Here is a 16,260-nt window from a genome sequence, read left to right as displayed (position 1 = left end):
CAAACACAAAATTGTTTATTTCTGGTGGTCACTAAAGAACTTATTTTTGAGATGGAGGGATGGAGAGGAAGGGGGTGTTCAGGCCAAAATCCAAGTTATATTATTTCTTATCTTATTTAGACAAGATTACTACGTTCTGTATGATTTACATTTCAGCTGCCTAAGTATTTGCAGCCACAGATTTTTGCTATATTGACAGATATTCCTGGGCAGCGCTTGGCAGGCTTCCTAAATGCACCATAGAATCTTCTTTTGAGTTCAAATATGAGTAATTTAAGCTTCACTCTGTCATAATGGACCAAACTCAACATGTGAGTTTAAAGTTTTGGGTTGTTTTTTTTTTTTTTTTAAATTCAGCTAACTAAGGTAAACAATAAAGTTAATTACTTAAAACGAGTAGTTAGCCTCAAAATGCCATTATCTTTCCATCAAATCCTTGAAGCTTGAGGCACAATAAAATAAAAGAAAAAAAAAAAAAAAGGATGGGATTACTCATGGCACGAAGCTTGCTTTCTGTTCCTTTACAACCTGCTGTTTGCTAAAATCCAGACACTTCATACACCATTTAAAGGTCACCACAAGCATACACAGAACTCTGCAGGTTTAAATGCTCATAGTTTCTGTACATATTTTGCAAGTTTTAGATTCATTAGACCTAAGGTGAAAACTAGGATGTGTATTTCCAGTGTGATAATTACTATTTGCTGAAGTGAGAGTAGGCAGTCATAAGAAGTGAGCTGTTTCAGTGCCAGTGCCAGTAAAGCCAACAGGCAAAATATGTTGGCTCTGTCCTTGTCAAGCAACACAAAAGGCAGAAATGATGCTGCATTAATAAGGGGTATATTAATTTCATGATTCATCTTCTAATTTGGTACCTTTAGAATGTGTCAAGGTAACACAAAGAAAGAGGTGTTCAAAGGGCAGTGGGAAGGAAGTTGAAGAGAACAAAGGGCAGTATGGGAAAGACTCTGTGTGCTTCAAAGGTCAATGCCTGAAGGTCTCCACCTGAGCTACTGCTGCCACTATTCTCACAGGTCTGAAACCTTTACAGGTGTCTCCCCACGTTCAGCAGGGAATGTGAAGGACCAGGCAGAAATAACCACTTGGTTCTCTTGGTCCCATATCATCTGTGTGATGGAGCTTTCATAGAATCACAGAATCCTAGAATTGGCTGGGTTGGAAGGGACCTCAGAGATCCTCAAGTCCAACCCTTGATCCACTCCCGCTGCAGTTCCCAGCCCATGGCACTGAGTGCCACATCCAGGCTCTTTTGAAATATCTCCAGGGATGGAGAATCCACCCCTTCCCTGGGCAGCCCATTCCAATGCTTGATCACCCTCTCAGTAAAGAAATTCTTTCTAATGTCCAACCTAAACCTCCCCTGGCACAACTTAAGACCATGCCCTCTTTGTTCTAGCTCCTCTTTCCAGTGCATCAGGCCCTTAGTGCCCAGCAGCAGCTCCTTCTGGCTGGAGTCTCCAGTTGCAGCTATACATTCTGGGTAGCTGTTTTTAGTGAGATTTTTATTTTTGGTAATAATAGGCCAGTATCTTCAGGAAAGCTTAGCTAGTCTGCTCAAAGCCAGTTCAAACTGAGCACCTGAGCAAAACTTCCACATTTTAATGTATCTCTGCAGAACTCAGCACAGTACATGGGCTTCAATAAATCCCCTTCCCAACCATGGGCTTAATTTACAAGTCTTTCTGTAGCTCCCGTTTGGGAAAGGACCTGCTGCACATGTGCATTCTCACAGCTACTGGAAGAACCTCTGCTTTGGTACAGGACAGTGCAGTCACCTCCAAAGGATTTTTTGTAATCTTAGTACAACTGTGTATTCATTACTTTAGTGGTTGGTTTATTTTGATAACCAGGATATAACCCCTGATGCTCTGGGGTTTTTTTTTTTGTTCAGTTGGTTTTGTTACTGTTAGCACTATGCTACATACAATTCATTTCAGAATTATTTCAGAACAGGAGAGCTTGAAAGAGCACTTTGTTCCAAATATGAGCAGATCGATTCATTCCCTGGCTTTCAGAAACTGTAGTTCTGGTATCATTCTAGATAGACACATTTGGCCTGAATATGTTAAGCTAATGGGGTTTTAAATATTAACCACCCTGGGAAAGGTTTGTTGTATGGCCAAACCCTTCTGGTGATGACAGAGCTTATAGAAGGCTTGTGTCACCAAAACCATTTTCCTGAACAGAATAAGCTGAATGCCCATGAGACCTTTTTCCTACTTGAATCTATACTATAAAGGTTTCCTTTGCATTTCTAAGAGTTAATAGTGGGATGCTCTCATCCCCATTTTCCTGACATGGCTCTAATCTTGTCCTTGACTACTGTATGCACAGTTGGCTGTTGGAGACACAAATGGCTGAAGGCCAGCAGGCAGTCAGCTTCACAGGGTTGGTTTCTTCCAGGGTTGTCAAGTTTAATTAAAAAACATACCAACTCAAGGACAAGTATTCACAGATCACTAAAATCTAGGTATAGTTAATGACTGGCAGTCTTGGCTACTGTGATTCAAAAGGGAGTTTTTGATCTCATGTGTCTTTCAAAAAAACCCCCGTCAATAATAGGAACAACTATTATTACTATTACTATTACTATTACTATTATTATTATTATTATTATTATTATTATTATTATTATCAGTAGGAAGTCAGAGTTTTTGTACTGGCAGTTTAGTTACAGCTCATTCTGCTTGCTGTAAAACTGACTGCATTGCTTTCTCAGAGATCTGGGATTGACAGGAAAGATACCAACCATGAAGTAAATTAAGCTTCACACTATAAAACAGATGAGTTTTCTTCATTGTCAACAAGAATCAAATGCTGGTGGGAATGACAGCTACTTGCAATAACAATTACTGGTTTAACAAGCTAGAAACAAAACATGTCACCATCATACTTTCCTGTAGTTTATAAGCTCACTTTAATGGATTCTCAGCTGGTGCAAGCTGTACTGGGAGTTAGACCCATCCAGAGCAGATCTGTCAAATTCCTGCCAGAACAGATGGAGCTGTTCCTTGTTCCATTCCACTCTGAGTTTGCTGATAGGAAAGTGGAGACAGCATATGAAACCTTTTGCAAACAGTGGATGTTTCCTACCTTACATTTTTAGTTTAACTCTTTCCTTCTAAAACTAGCAATTATTTCTATCCTATGCTTGCAGGTAGGTTTTTCTGTTCATTGGTATTGCAGCTTAATATTCAAGCTAGTATCAGGACTACATAGTGAGGGACCTGTAATGCTGACTGCACCAACTTAGTTTAATCCACTAGAAAATACAATTATTCATTATTCAAGCTGGCATAGTAAGTTATACTAAGTATTGCTAAATGGGGAGGGAAAAGAGTGGCAGGATGAGAAATATGCAGTCTGGGGACACATGAACAAAGAGGAGAGCTAGGAAAAGGAAACTGGGGTAGTGCTTAGAGAAGCTGGAGTGCATGATGGACCTCAGATATAACAAGGGAGTTTGGAAGAAAGGTAGAATGTAGGTGGAAAAGGATGGGGGCAAAATGGAAAGAAAGAGGTTTAGAAGAAGTAGACTTGAAAAAAGCTTCTATGTCAAGTTAGTAAGAACTTTCAAGAGATATCCCAGATATCTTTCAGTTCACTTTATCCCTATATTCCTTAGTAGAAAAGTCACTGCTTTCAAACCTTCCCAAGCAATCTTGCAATTAAATCAACCTGAAGTGAAAACAAAGTGGAGACAGCCAACAGGCCAGAAATGTTCTTCAGGGACATTTGAGTTGGTTTAATACCACATGATGGAATAAGAGGTTTCTTTTGGTTTTTATAGTTATTTGTTTCAATTTTCTTGAAATGAGAGATGCCAAGCAATTTGATTAAAGAAATGAAAACATCTACTTCTCAGATTTGCTAAAATCTTGTTTCAAAGCTCCTCGCAGGAAAGCAATATAGAGGGAATGAATAGGCTGATATTAAGCATCTCTCTGGATCTGAATCAGGAAATGTTTGGAAATATCTGACTTAAGAAACTAAGCAAAATTTAGCAATAAGCACTGGAGGCTCACTGTCAAAGTGATGAGATTCAGTTATATTGTGAGATTCCCCAGTAACCTATTCTGAATCAGTGTTTACACTTCATTTCACCTGCAAGACAGAATAAGTAATATTTGCATTAAACCTCCAGATAACATAACTTTGAGAGGAGCTCAGTGAATACTGAAGCCACAACTAGAATTTAACATCGTGCTGTTGTGAAAATAAAGGAAAAGGATTCATTTGACCTAATTTGATGTATATTTTTTTCAAAGCCTGAATTACATGAAATTTTGGGTACTATATTTTAGGAAATATTTGGATGTACTGAAAATAATCCGTCTGCTGGAGGCTTTTGTTGGATTAAACTGTTAATTTGATACTTAAGTGCTTTCTTAACTGCAACCAGGAGCAGGTCAGTACTGCCTCTGTATGAGGACAGATATTTGTATTATTTTTATAATTCCATCAACTATAATGTATTCATAGTCCAGACTCTCCCTGTGCTAGGATATATATGACTGATATATAAACATAGATGAAAATATCATCTTTGTTCCAAAACATTTACAAATTAATGTTATTCTTATGGATTAGATTCTTTTAACATCAAAATTATTCATATCATAACTGTTGAAGCATACAAGACAGTGTTAAATAAAACTTTGGCATAAAAGTATTGAGGTTAGGACTAGAAGAATTAATGCACTGGGATAAAACCAATGACTTTCTGATGTTAGTTTTCATGACTATATCTTAGATTTTTCTAAGGAGTTTCAGCAATTTTACTTTGCAACTGTTGAAAACATTTCTATGTTCTGGGGCTTCCTTGTTTGGGTCTAGAATTTATACCAAGTTTCTAAGTGGAAGTCAAGGCAACATTTAGTCCTAGGTTGATCTCAGCACTCTGCTGCTGGAAAAGATGATCTCACCAATTTCTGGCCATCTGTTCCAACCCCCATGGCTTGTGCCAGTGCCTCTGGGACTGAAGAGTCAGCTATACCAATTCCTTGAGCAGTCATTTTTCTAGATGGCCTGCACTTAGTTTGTATTTAGAGTAGCTTAAATTGCTCACAAACTTCTACTTCTGGTGGTTCTTCAATTTAAATCTGTTGTGTACTTAGCAGAAAACCAAACTAGTTCCATCTCTAAGTCTAGTTACTAAACCTGGGAACATGCTGGATCAATACTATCTTAGCTTGCAACTTCTGTAGCAAGACCTATGATGCCAAACATTTTGATGGGTATGAATTTGCTCATTTTGGTCAAGTCTGATCAGAAATTATGTTATTTCAACTAGAACAATCAACATTTAATGATATAATTAAGAAAGTTATCTTCATGAATGTTCAAGTTCCTACTTATGATGTGTAACACCATTTAGTTTTAGTTGGGGATCTTTCATGGTTCCTCTAGACATTTTCTATCTAATTAAATAATTTACTGCACAACTGTTTTTGCTTATTTTCTGGTTTCTCCTGTTTCTTTTTTCAATTTCCAGTTAAGAAAAAGTGCTGAATTGTTTTTTGGATGGAGTGAGCAGCAGCAGAATCTCAAGAGAAATCCTGTTCCTTTAGGCTGTTCAATGCACTTGTGCAGACCAAAGGAAATATGAAAGCATGCAAACTTTTTTATGTTTATCTGAACTCAGTCAAAGTTTGCTCATCTTACATTGCCCTTGGTTACTTGTATGACTTAGATTTATAGATCCAAAGGCTTATGTCCTTGTTTCATTTTACACAGTGCAAGTAATACAGTTGACTTCAATGACTTACATGCAGTGCTTAGCAAAGCCTCTGCAACTCACTATTTGCAGTCTAATACCCTGGACCCACTGGGCAAGATAATAATGTGAAATATCTTGAAATTCTAAAAAGAAAAATATGCTGTCATTCAAAGAAGTAAAGAAACAGACTATAAAGCAAACATCTTCCCTGCAAAAAAAGCCCCCAAAACAAAACATGAACAAAACCCAAAGAATAAATTTAAATCTGGAAAGACAACTAAAACAACCAAATAATGAGACTTGTTGTGAAATGGCCCTAAAGAAGTTCCTAAGCTGTTTATCAAACCTCAGCAGCCTCTTGGCAAAGAATGGTTGTGGCAGAGTTTCATCAAATCTGCATTATTCTTTTAATTTTTAGCATTCATTTGTGTACATTAGAAAAAATCTCTCCAAGCCTTATTTTCCTCTCACTTTGCTGCTTGATCTTGATTCACTCCAAGCTAAAGGGAGAAGCTATTTTCATTTTCCTCTTGCAGGCATTTCCATTCTTCCATTATTTATTTCTACAAGTTTAGAAAACTGGAACAGTGCTGGGATATGCTTTCTGACACTTTTGTTAGTTTAATACCCATGAAAGTGACTGGCTTATAACAGCAAACCAAGGCCTCCCCATGAAATACAAAACCAGATATTTTCAACTAACCACTTAAAATATTCTAACAGGTGATCTGTTTAAACAAGTAGACAATACCTCTACCCTACTGTGGTGAGATACTGATAGAAAACTGCAACTTTATTTCTGTGCTATTTATAAATGTTTTCCATCTTTCTAAATATCTTCTGGCTTTTTTGCTATTTTTCCCTTCAGCATCTTTCTTTTACTTAGTCTTTGCAAACAGTATTAGATCTGGAGAGATATTTTAAACACAGTGTATATTCTGTAGTATGGCATGGGAAGCCATGAATTTAAACTTAATTTTGCAGGAAGGAAAAAAGGAGTGACTAAAGGCTATAAAAATCCTTCCCAATAATAGTGGAGGACATTAGAGATGTTCTTTGTATGTGGGCATCAGAACTTCTGGTTTCTGGTTCTACAGGAGAGGTCCTTGGGATTGTAATACAGATCAGTTGGGGTTTTTAAATATGAGTGAAGCAAACCACTTTCTCTAACATTTTTATCATCCTTTGTGACATGAATAATCCACAGGAATCATAAAACCTAAGTACTTCATTTCTTTGTTTCCCTACCACATTGGTATGGATGCCCCCCATCAACTTAAACAGTGAGTAGAGATTTACTTGTATGCCACTTGTGAGGAAGGTTTGCATCCTTACTGTGAGAAGTATGATTATGATCCTAGAAAACAGCTTCTGTTGTGATGGATTGCTGTAGAGTACAGGGGCCAGAGCAGAACTTTCCACATTTTATGCAGAACCTTTACTAGAACAACAGAATTTGCAAAATCACATCACCTAGCAGTTATCAGTAGTCCTCAGTAATCAGCTAAGAAAACAAAATTACAGCACAGGGCATAATCTGTGGGAGTCAGGTCTGGCTAACTAATAGTTGTTTTTATACAATGCTTTTAATGCACAGAAGTTTGGGGACTGAAATGCATAACCTCCCTGTAATATGCAAAAATGGTCCTCTTTTCTGAAAATATAGTTACAAAAGACAGTATTTCTGTCACATTTAAGCACTAGACAATTCATCACGTCACCACTTAATATCCATTTGTTTTCTGGGAAGGCTTCTGGAAGTTCTGTGGGCTGGAAGAATTATCTAGGAGAAAGCAACCCATATCTCCCCATCACAGCTGTGCCCTGCTGCTGTAAGGTGGCCTCTGTGAGCCCATGAGCTGGCAGGAAAGGAGCTGCAGACATTTCAGGGATGATGGCAAGGGAGGTCAGTAAGTGCTGCTAAAGGATGTACCTGAGCTCTGACACCATCCTTGGGAGCACTTGTGTTACCAGAGGAGCCTGGGGACTTGATTAAATGACCAGCCATGGTTTAACAGTTTTAAATGGTAGTCCTGATGAGTTATGGCCCTTAAAAGAAGTGTAGGTGGTGGTTTGTCTCATTTTAGGGCTGTATTCTCAGATCTGTGCAAATACAGTGCCTGCTTTTCTCTTGGAAAAGCACACACTATAAAAAGTTTTCAGTAATTTATAAATCTAATAGTGCTGACAGCAGCTGAACAAAGTATTGTCAATGAATTGCAAGCAAACACTTTTCTATCTATGAACTCTGTATTAACATAGAAACATTCAAATGTTAATGGCTTCAAATTTAGATGATACAGATGTGAATTCTTCAGTTTCTCCTGAACTCCCCACTGTATTTGCCTGAATAGACTATGAAACAATCCAACTGTTCCCAATTTAAATATATCTCCGAGTTATAAAAAAGGCAAAAAAACCCAAACCTGCAAAGAGGATCTCAATTGGTTGGCAGCAGAAAGCATATATGTACCAGTGCTTGTATACAAAATGAAATCTTTTAAAATTAACTTGGAATTTTAATTATTTAAATAGTTTTTTAACATATTACCTATTCTGAATTTTTAATTTTATTCAAAATTAGAAGTATTCTTTTCCAAGAATAACTGAAAGAAGCCTAAAGTAAACCTGTATTTGGATCTAACCTTCATCTATACTTGCATGTTCAGGACTGTTATCTGAAACTAGAATTTGATCTGTAAAAAGGAAAGGCTGTTAACAGTGGCTTCAACAGCACCTAACTGGGAAGTGCTTAGAGCATGGGATGAAGATATGCTGCTGCTCATTAGAAGAAACAAATGAATATTGTATTTGTCCATTTCATTTATGCCAAATCCTCTGGTAGTGATGTGAAGCCCTATTTGCATGGGCTATAATCACATCTTGCTTATGTTACCCTCCTACTGGAGTAGCCTGAAAGGAGGATGAGTGATAACCATGTGCAGAGCTGGTGGAGTCCTGCACGTGGTTAATGATAGGGCACTGCTGTTTTGGACTTGTTTGCTGTGTCCAGCCCTGAGTATTAACATTTCTGTGGTTGGCTTCCCATAATTACTCTCAATTACTACACAGTTGTGTCAAATAAATATCTGAGAGGAAAGGAACAGGCCTTTTACCCACTACCATCAATGCTATGAAATGCAAGTATGAAGACAGAAAAAATACTGAGCACTGGAAGGTTGACTGAACCACTCACTGAGCTCAAGAAATTCAAATAACCATTTTTTTTATGGCTTTGGTACTGTTCACTCCATCTCTGACCCCACCAAACTCAAGGGTTCTGTTCATAGGAGGGAGTTTGCTCTTTTGTGATGCAGAAAGCAGCAGCCAGAGGACTGTGTAGGTGTTCTGACATTTCCATCACAATGCTTCTTGCATTTGTGCAGGTACACACAGTTGGTTTTCAACATCATATTCCTTTCAGCCCAACTCAGTTAGTACCTTTGTCAGTGATTCTTTACAGGCTTTAAAGAGGGGACCATACCAGGGACCTCAAGAATTTTTAGGGAAAGTTGAAAACGAAGACCCTGTAAAAGAGGACTTTCAAACCTGTCCCTCAGAGGATCTAGAGTAAGGAATAACCAGAATTTCTGTAATGCTGATTCACCTTCTCTCCCTGAGTTATTGATGTGTATTTGTAATAGTTCTGTATCAACAGCTGCAGAAATGTTTAGCATGACCAGCAATGTATTTTGTACTAGACCCTTCTCCAGGGAATTTTATAATTGCCAGGGTGATGTTTGGCTCTATCCTAGATTGAACAGACACACAAGACATCAAAGATAATAGATTATGTTACATAATAAAGGAATTCTGGAGCTACTCCTTAATTTTCCTACACTTGGAAAGATAGAGATAAGACAGTATAGTTGGAAAGACTGTCAGGGATGAGTAATGGCACTTTGCTACCTGTCCTCTGAAGCTACTTGAGTAATGTCCATTTGTGGTGGACAGAGCTATTCCTCAGAGTTGTGTCTGGTGGCCTCTCTGTGGCTCTGATGTTCCTCTTCCTGTTGTCTCTTCTCCTGAAGAAATCACCTGCTTTGCTCCCACTTGAGTTTGCTAAACAGACATGATGTAACAGCATTTCCATATGGCTTATAAACATTTTGAGGAGAAAGGCTTAATAAAAGTCAAATATGACTTCAAGGTGATTAGCAAGAATAAAAATAGAGTAAGATCCTTTGATACAATGCTGCCCTGGCATTACATCTGGGTGTAACAACCTGGCCTTTCAACTTCTATATTCTGCAGCTAACCTCTAGGAAAATAACTCAAGTGGAAAAGCTTTGATTCCTTCCTGTTTTGACACTGTCTAAAGAATGGGGCTACAGGGGCTCCCTTATTCCATCTTATCCTCTGGAATGGTTGGTAGTTCCCTGGGATGGGATGCCTGTGTCAGACTGACAATGATAATCAGCACCTAGAGCAAGTATTTATCACTAATTCAGGGTTCAGTCCTCTCAATGGGAGTCTGCTATGGAATACAGTGGAATCAGGAATTATTTACAAAAAAAACCTGAACAGAACACAGTTATTACTTTGTCCACTTGCAGTGAATGTGACTGCACTTTATAATTATGCTATATTTAATAATTGAGCTGAAATCAATGAATCACAAGAATTCATAAGCTAAATTGAAAAAAATGCATCCTACCCCTCTTGCTCATCAAAAGAATATTTTTTTCACACAATATAAGCTGAAGTATGTTATTAGCTATGCTGTACTCTGCTCATTTCATATGTTTGATCTCTGCTTGTCTTCTGAGAGATGAATGGATTCAAATCAAGTACAAGCTCTTGTTAACAATTATGTACCAAAAAAGAAAAAAAAAAAAAAGAAAAAAAAAAAGAAAAAAAGACCAAACCTACTATTACATACTATTGCAATTATGTCCCCATGGTAACAGGAATGGTACACCATGAGGTTCTTACACATATTTATCACTCCACTTCTTTTCTGTGAAACTCAATGAAAAGAAACTCAAGCCCACAGCCAGGAAAAAGCCCCATTACAGTCAATAGCAAGCATGACTGTCAGACCTTTTCAAGACTGTATATGGAACTGAAACACATTCCTACATTTTAGGAAGGCTCCTCTCACAGATGCTCTGCCCAGAGATAAAATAGCTCCTCTAGTCTCTTTCTTCAGCAGCTTTTCCACTGTGTAAGACTTGCATCCATCTGGGAAGTCCACTGTATGTTTTCAGCAAACTCAGCCTTTCTTCTAAAGCAAAATAAAGTAGCAGGGGAGAGAGCAAATGCTTCTTGCAAAAGTGTGTGTGGAGAAACAACTGGAATTTGTCAGACTTGCAAAACGTAACACACACAGCATAATTTAAAACAAAACAAAACGACTTCTCCCTCAGAATTTTACCTGAATTAAGTGAAGCAAAACAGAGCCCTCATCTCTTATTCGAAAATCAACCTTAACCCAGGTAAAATTCAAATGACATTTTATTTGAAGAAAAAATTAAAACATTTACAAGGCCAAAAATGCATATCTACTGCTATCCCAGCAGCACAGAATGCTGTAGTAACATTCTAGGATTTTAGCTCTCAACACTTTTAAAACCTTCACAGAATTTTAACTATAAGCAGAAGCATCCTCATCTGTTTTATTCTGGTTTCCTTCCTCACTCTTGTTTCTCTCCTTTTGTGCACCTGAAGAGCACATGAACAGCTAAACTCCAGGCTTCAATTCCCATGCAGAACACATACCTGGAGATTCCCACTGTTTTTAGAATTACAAAGAGGTCAAGCTGTAGAGTCACTAAGTCTGAATTTTAACTGTGAAAAAGCTCATAGGAAACCTTGTATTAAACATGTGGAGGCTCAAGTGTTAAACAGAGACCAGAACTGTTACTAGTCTAGTGCTCAGGGCATATTTCCACCACTTAGACCAGGAGATTTTTCCTTTATTCTCATTCCCTTCTTCCCAGCTGCTGGATCCCATTTCTCACCAGTGTTGCCCAGTGACTTGCAGACCCTCCTGTTGGACTTTCCACTGCAGGAAAGCAGGAGCTCACCATAATGGCTACAGCTTTTTCCTCTGCAGACCCTGCCCCTCTGCACCTACCTTGTTTTCCTTTGTGGTAGCACTCTGGGTTATTTCTGCTCTGTCCCTCAGCCTGTCTCTGCTGCTTGTCCCTGTTACCACATACAAGCATCTGGAATTAATGTCAGCAGCTGTGGCAGTCTAAGCTGCTACATGTCAAGCTGTAGAACTGTGTGCACACACTTGTGCTGTTAAGAATATTTATAGCAGTGCTGAAATCTGTAATGCTAGGTAATAGTTCTGTAGCAGTCCTGTAAAATATTCATTTGGCACTGCTGCATTGTTATATGGAGCTAGGCACCACTTTCTGTGCATTTAATCCTATGAAAATAATGTGCTTGAACATTAGAAGGAAGATTTACAAAGTAATTTTTAAAAACCATTTGTTGATTTGATACTCATTTAATCACTTTTATGATAATTTGTTAAAAAAACCCCAAAATATTATAAAGAGTGGGAACAATTTCACATGTTCCTGACACACTTGCAGATTGTCAAGACAGGAAAATACTCTGCAAATACTAATATGCCATTAGAGTAACACCAAAGGTGAGACCCAGCAGAGCACAGCTGGCCAGCTGTGAGTGCTGCTGGCACTGTTTCACTCCACAGCTCAGTTAATAAAGAAAATGGCATTCCTGATGCACACTGCCAGCCTGGGTGTGTGCATTTCAAAGGCAGATGACATAAGTAGATATTGCTTTGAAATAAATCTTCTGTATCTTGAACTTTAAACATTATGCTCTAATTAAGTAAGCATTTATGAAGATAGGTCATGTTTTAGAGGTGAGAAGCTGCACAGAACTGAAGTAATGGGAAGATGAGGTGTTGGCTGTCACAGAGCACTATCTGCTAAAGAGAGGAAGCTGGGACTGGAGTGTTTGCATTACCCAGCATGACTTCTAGTAAGTGTGGCCCTCTTCTTAATTTGTACAAGAGATGGTTCTAGTAAACATGGCCAGACAGAGGAATCACTCAATCTAGGTCATGGCTCTAAAACAAAACACACACACAAAAAAAAATAGAACAAGTCTGCAAAGTCAGAGTTTAATCCCACCTGTCTCAGGCAGGAAACTTCACTGGATTAGCAGTGGCCCTCTCCTACAAGTGCTTTTAAACTTGTTTATGAAACAGGGCCAATATTTACTGCAGTCATTAGCCCAAACACCTTGTGTGGATGATTCAACTTTCACAAATATTCTTCAGCTACATTTTTGTCTGTACATTTTAGTTTAGGTTCTCATTCAGCTTTGCTGCTCTGTCCACATGATGTAAAGAGGCTGATTTTTAAATTCAAATAGGAAGCAGAGGAATTGTCACTGAATCTGGGATTGGCACTGCCACTCTGTCCTTCAAGATGATGGAAAATGTTTAGGATAGCAGGTTGGTTTGAAAACATGCCCAACATTTGCCCTGCACTGCTCCTGACTACAGATTTAGGGGATGTCAATAACCTTGACTGACTGTATCTCACATGAAAGCAGGGGCTGACAATGGGGGAGTGAGCAGGGAGTCCCTCTACAGGGAACCTGTTTCTTTCTCATATAACTCTAAGTACTTCAGTTAGTCTCAGAATAGCTATTTATTGCCTTTCTTCTCTCTGAATTTACAGTCAAGAGTCAGCTGTCCTAAAAAATATAAATGGATATGGTAGCAATCTTTGTCAGTCTGTGTTATTTTCAGCATCAGAACTCTGCTTTCCTCAGGAACTTTCCAGTCAGGAGCAATTCTACAGAGCAGTTCTCTATTCCACAAAGACATGGTGATGCATGTACAGAGTATGAAGGGCAATTCATATGCCATCCATCACGTAGCTGATAGACCCAAGAGCTCAATAAGAAAAGAAGTTTTCTTTTCAAATTTCACTTTAACAACCGCTCACATTACGGTTTGCCTTAAGATTTTAATTCCTTGATTTAAAAAAAGCTACAAGCGAACATAGTAAGGAAGAAATTTTCAGGCTGGATTTCAGAGATTTGACTGCAAAAATCATCTTAATGCTCCAGGAGATATTTAGCTAAATCCCAATCAGGTGGAACACCCGATCCCTAAATGTCTGAAAGGCCTAGAGGAGAGAGTTTGAGTTGGAAGGGGAGAAGACACAGAATCAGATATCCTAGCAATGAAGGTGCCTCAGGGCTGAGTTTGGCTGTGAAGAAGAATATGGAAGAGAAGGAAGCATGATGTACCTAAATATCTTCAGCTTTCCCTAAGTCATTAGCAGCACGGAGTGGCTGAGTAGACAGTCATGAAGAGCAGATTTCAGGAGGCAACTTTCAGGAGGCTTTTAACACCAACAGAATATGGGCAAGTTAGCAGCTGATGTAAGTCATGCAGAACTGGCACACCACGCTGACTGGGCTCTGTAGTAAATACACATCTTAAACTCTGTCTAAACAGTCTGCTCCAGTTGCTGTCATTTTGAACAAGTCTTATTTCCCAGCAGTAGGCTGTGCCACTACAAGATTTAAGTCACAGATCTCAGAGCTCTGTTTTTGTATAAACATTTTACTGATATGACAAAAGTCAGAACATCAAATAAAAATATGTATTGAATTTTGAAGTGGGCTCAAAAATGCAGTGAAACAGTGAAAATTTATATTTTCTACTTCTGACTTTTTATGGAATCATTTTGTGCTTCATGCATCTATTTTCAAGAAATCAGAAAAATTCTGTGGCCTGTCCCTGGTCTTGAGCTGGGGATCATGGAATTTTATTAATATTATTTATGAATTGATACTGCCTGGTTGCACAGAATCCTCTGAAAAAATGCAAATACATTCTGTTAGCCAAGTCAAAAACATTTTACTATGATAAAAAGGTATATTGCTGCCTACTTCAGAAGTGAAGGGTGTTTACACCAGCCTATTCCTGTTGTGGTAAAAAGGAAGCTAGGTGAGGAAGAGGTAAAGGAGCTGAGATCTCTTTCATCTCACATATCCTGTACTCTAACTTTTTCTTCATCTTTATGTTGCCAAAAAACCTGATTTCGCATCACTGACTATATGTGTAGCATTTTATTCCTGTACAAAAGCCCATAATATTCCTTAATTCCAGACAAATCTGCCTTTTGGCAGGTGCAATGTAGTGATGCCTTGGGCTTTAGGAATAATGAATGTGCACCCATTATGACACAGCCTGACTCTGCCTCCTCTACCACACTTCTCAAGATCAAGACTCGTGCTACTTTGCCTGCACTGCTGAGAAGCCTCGAGTCACCCTTAGTACCAAAGTTCAGCATTAACCTTGCCATGTGAGGAGAGAATAATTGCAGTGCTGCCCCATGTGGACTTGGAGTTAAAAAGAAATGATGTCAGTGTGGTGTTTTCAGATGGGCTCCAGGTGGTTGAAGCTGCACCACTTGCTGCTCTGGCCTCTGCTGGGGGTTGGGCACACAGGGTGCTGCTGTGCAGCAGCATGATGGGCAGGGATGGAGAAGTCCAGGTCTCTCCTGGTCTCCATAAATTTCAAGGAGCTCAGATGTGTTTTGTAACTATGACTGATTCTTTAGTATGGCCATAGCACCCATCTTTTGTCAACTGGCCACTTCGTGAGTGCTTAACTCACCCTCCAGCCCCTTCTCTCAGTACTAATGCTATAAAAATTTAGGCTTTCTCACTTTATACAGATTAGTGAGCTCAGTGAAAAGGAAGAGGAAGAAAACCCCAAGTTGTGTGAAGCTAAAATTAAACATAACAGGGTTTTAAATGATGGGGGGAAAATGTCACTCAGTGCTACTAATTTGACATTGTGAATCAGAAGCTGCCGAGAGTGTTTAATGAGCAAATAAGTGGTGAGACAATGAGGTAAGAGCTAATGAACTGATTAACATGCTGGTTTCAGTAGGATGACATTAAAGCAAACAACAGTAAAAATCTACATAGGGAGTGCCTTACATGTCTCTCAGTGGCTGCCAGCCCATTTTTAACTTCAGACTACAATTACTAACTTCAGTCCTCCTACAGGTACTAATCAGGAAGCATTATTGCTTAAAATGTGTCTTAAAATGTTTCTACAAACTCTCTTTCTAAGGTTCATAGTAATTGAAGCCCAGCTCAAAGAGACATTTTTTTGTGTAATTTAGGCAAGATTCAACAATGTAAAAAAAAGCTTGGGTTTGAAGTACAAGGATGACAGCTGACAGATTTTAGTCAGGACATCACTTTGTATCTGTCTTCTGGGAAGTACATGATTCTTGATAGGTGCTGCATACTTACAGGCATGCACACTTATTTTACTTCTTTTTCTTCTTGGTTTTTGCTGCATGGCTTTTCTAGTGTGGGTACTAGATGTGCTGACATCCCTTTGATAATCAGCAGATAATATCCCTTACAAAGTCTGTGATGTCTGGGCTGACAGGCTTCACAAAGTATTGTCAAACATCTTTTATATATTCTGTTGAACACAGGGTAAAGGAAGGATAAGGTGGGAATATGATACTGTATTTCCAGAGATGATCAGG

The 16,260-nt window shown here is 38.6% G+C and overlaps 2 protein-coding genes across 2 annotated transcripts in view; one reads left to right on the top strand and one right to left on the bottom strand.

Moving 5' to 3' along the window:
• MYO1E (myosin IE) overlaps positions 1-16,260 on the bottom strand; it is a 236,796-nt gene that overhangs the window by 130,338 nt on the left and 90,198 nt on the right. The gene's annotated exons all lie outside the window — the stretch shown is intronic.
• The window catches only part of CHRNA7 (cholinergic receptor nicotinic alpha 7 subunit), a 37,811-nt gene that overhangs the window by 1,781 nt on the left and 19,770 nt on the right, over positions 1-16,260 (top strand). The window lies entirely within an intron of this gene.

The sequence above is a fragment of the Heliangelus exortis genome, chromosome 11, assembly GCF_036169615.1.
Source record: "Heliangelus exortis chromosome 11, bHelExo1.hap1, whole genome shotgun sequence".
NCBI classification, from domain to species: Eukaryota; Metazoa; Chordata; class Aves; order Apodiformes; family Trochilidae; genus Heliangelus; species Heliangelus exortis.
Note: the sequence above shows the minus strand (reverse complement) of the source record. Positions and strands in the feature narration are given on the sequence as shown.